General features: G+C 31.2%; 1 pseudogene; it reads right to left on the bottom strand.

Moving 5' to 3' along the window:
* Positions 1 to 566: 566 nt before the first annotated feature.
* On the bottom strand, positions 567 to 664 carry LOC129510680 (U6 spliceosomal RNA; annotated as a pseudogene).
* Positions 665 to 3867: the final 3203 nt, after the last annotated feature.

Raw genomic sequence — 3867 nt, 5'->3', positions numbered from 1 at the left:
ACTACAAAACTGAATTCACCTGCATATTAAAATATTATATACAATGATTGAGTGGAATTAATTCCTGGGATTCAAGGATGGTTGAACATAGGCATATCTATAAATGTGATACATTACATTAATAAACTGACAGATAAAAATTATGATCATCTCAATATGTGCAGAAAAGGCATTTGACAAAATTCAACATCCTTTCATGATAAAACACACAGAAGGTACAGAAGGAATGCACCTTAACATAATAAAAGCCATATATTGCAAGTGCATAGCTAACATCATACTCAATGGAAAAATGTTGAAATTTTCCCCTCTAGGATCAGGAACAAGACTTTCACCACTCCACTCGCATTTTACATTGTACTGGATGTCCTAGCCAGAGAAACCAGGTAAGCAAAAGAAATAAAAGACATCCAAATAAGAAAGGAAGGAACAAAATCTTCTGTTTATTGATGATATGAACTTACATGTAAAATTCCTAAAAATTCTACTAAAAATTGTTCGAATAATAAGCAAATTTAGTAAAGTTGCAAAATACAAAATCAATACACAAAAGATATGAGCTCTTATTTTACATGAAATGCTTCACAAATTTGCACATCATCCTTGTGCAGGGGCCATGCTGATCTCTGTATCATTCCGATTTTAGTATCAAGTGGAAGACATAAGCATTTTAACACTCTGAAAATGAACTATCTGAAAAAGAAATAAAGAAAACAATCTAATTCACAAAAGCATAAAAATTAATAAAATACTTAGGAATAAATTTAACTAAGGAGATGAAGGATTTAACATGCAAAACTGTGACATTACCAAAATACTGAGACAAAAATAAAAGCTATTCCATATTTATTAATGAGAAGAATTAACACTGTTAAAATGTCCATACTACACAAAGCCATCTGTAAATTCAAACCATATCTAAATTCCAATGTTATTTTTTAAGGAAATAAACAAAAAAATCCTAAAACTCGTATGGGATCATAAAAGACCCCAAATAAAGCAGTTTTAAGAAAGAATGTGGTAGAGGCATTATACTTCCTGACTTAAACTATACTACAAAGCTTTCATACTCAAAACAATATAGTACTGTCATAAAAGTAGACAAATAAACAAGTAGAAGAACATAATTTTTTTTAGAAGAACATAATTGAGCCCAGGAATAAATTTTTTCATACAGTCACCTAATATTTGACAGGGGCCAGCATATACGCAATGAGGAAAAGATAATCTATTCAGTAAAAGATCTTTAAAACTAAATATTCATGTATGACAGTATAAAACTAATCTGTTATCTTACATCATTCATAAAAATTAACTTGATGGGGTACCTGGGTGGCTCGGTGGTTGAGCTGTGAGGTCATGACTTGGGGTCCTGGATTGAGTCCTGCATCAGGCTCCTCACAGGGAGCCTGCTTCTCCCTCTGCCTATGTCTCTGCCTCTCTCTGTGTGTCTGTCATGAGTAAGTAAACAAAATCTTAAAAAAAAATACTTGAAATCGATTAAGAACTTTTTAAAAAGATTTTATTTATTTATTCATGAAAGACAAAGAGAGGCAGAGACACAGGAAGAGGGAGGAACAGACTCTCTGCAGGGAGCCTGATGCAGGACTCCATCCCAGGACCCCGGGATCACAGCCTGAGCCAAAGGCAGATGCTCAACCACTGAGCCACCCAGGCGTCCCATAGATTAAGGACTTAAATACAAGATGTGAAACTGTAAAACTCCTAGAAGAAAACAAAGGGTAAAATCTCCGTGATATTGGTCTTGCCAATAGTTTTTTAGATATTAGACCAAAAGCACAGTTAACAAAAGCAAAAACAAATAAATGAGATTACATCAAACTGAAGTTTCTGCATAGTGAAAAAAAAAAATGAAGAGAATGAAAACACCATCCACAGAATGGGAGAAAGTATGTGTAAATCTTCTATCTGGTAAAGGTTAATAACCAACATATATAAAGAACTCTTACAATTCAACAGGAAAAAAAGACAATCAATTTTTTTTAAAGTAAAGAACCTGTATAGACACTTTTTTTCAAAGAAGGTATATAAATGACAAAGAGGTATATGAAAAGGTGCTCAACATCAAAATCAGAGCAGGATCACTTTTTTAATCTTTAATAAAAACAGCAAGATATTACTCACTGCCTGTTAGAATAGATACTATCAAAAAGATTGAAAAAATAACAAGTTTGGTAAAGATTGAGGAAATGGGGAACTCATGGGCTGTGTTGGAAATATAAATTTGTATGGAAAACAGTATGGAGATTATTCAAATTACTAAAAATAAAATTACCATATGATTCAGTAACCCTACTTCTAGTTATATATCCTGTGGAAATGAAATCACTATCTCAAAGACATCTCTGCACTACTATGTTCATTATAGTATCATTAACTCTAGTCAAGACATGGAAACAACTTCAATGTCCGTTAAAGGATGAATTAAGAAAATAAGGATAGTAAATATACATGATGGAATACTATTCAGCCATGAAAAAAATCTTGCCATTTGCAACAACATGGATGGACCTTGAGGGCATCAGGTAAGTCAAATAAATCAGACAAAGAAATACATATAGTGTATGAGCTCACTTATATATGGAATCTGAAAAAAACAGCAAATGAATAGAAACTCAGAGTAGATTAGTGACTGACAGGGGTGAGGATGGGGTGGAGTAAGATAGTCAAAGGGTGCAAACTTGCAACTATAATATGAATAAGTTCTAGGATCTAATGTACAGTGTGAGGATCATAGTTAACAATATGTTGATAAGGCATACATTGTTTTAGTCTGCTTCACTTTATTGTACTTTATAATACTGCATTTTTACAAATTGAAAGTTGCATCAAATAAGTCTGCTGTCACCATTTTTCCAACAGCATTTACACATTTTGTGTCTCTGTCACATGTTGATAATTCTTGCAGTATTTCAAACTTTTTCATTATTGCTATATTTGTTGTGGTGGTCTGTGTACAGTAATTACGACTCATGGAAATCACAGATAATGTTTATCATTTCTTGCCAATAAAGTACTTCTTTAGTTGTAAGGTATATACATTTGTTTATATGTACAATGTATATGTAAGGTATATATATATATATTTTTAGACAATGCTATTGAACACTGCAGTATAGAGCAAATATAATTTTTATATGCACTGAGAAAGCAAAAAGAAAAAATCATTTGACTTAGTTTATTAAGATAATCACTTTATTGAGGTGATCTGGAACTAAACCCACAATATCCCTAAAGTGTATCCGTACTGTATGATATATTTGAAAGTTGTTAAGAAAAAAAAATGAAAGTTGTTAAGAGAGTAAGATCTTAAAACTTCTTACCACACATGTATACAAAAAAAAGGTTGCTATATGAGATGATAGATGTATTAACATTATTTTAATTATTTTGCAATATAGATGTATATCATACTATCACATTGTACACATTTACACAATGTTAAACTTATGCAACGTTACGTAGGCCAATTATTTCTTAAATTTACACAATGTAATATGACTATTTCTCAATAAAGCTGGAAAGAAACTTTATAGAATTAATTTATTTTTCAAAAGGGAAATACAGAAGTAGAAACTGCAGCTAACATTGAAGTAATAGAATATAAAATCCATTTTAGTTATATACACTGTGACCAAAGCTATTACTAGTTGACAATGAAGCAATACTTATGAAGCATAGAGGGTGAACTATAAGTCAGGTTAAAAGTAGCTGATTACAAAGTTTAAATTTAAAATCTTTTTTTAAAAAAATACTAGATTGATCATCTAGTTTTCAAATATAAATGCATTAACTGCATGAATTTATTTCATACAACTTTATAATCTAATTTCATAAGAAAGTGCC

The sequence above is a fragment of the Nyctereutes procyonoides genome, unplaced genomic scaffold (genome assembly GCF_905146905.1).
Source record: "Nyctereutes procyonoides isolate TBG_1078 unplaced genomic scaffold, NYPRO_anot_genome, whole genome shotgun sequence".
Taxonomy (NCBI): Eukaryota; Metazoa; Chordata; class Mammalia; order Carnivora; family Canidae; genus Nyctereutes; species Nyctereutes procyonoides.
Note: the sequence above shows the minus strand (reverse complement) of the source record. Positions and strands in the feature narration are given on the sequence as shown.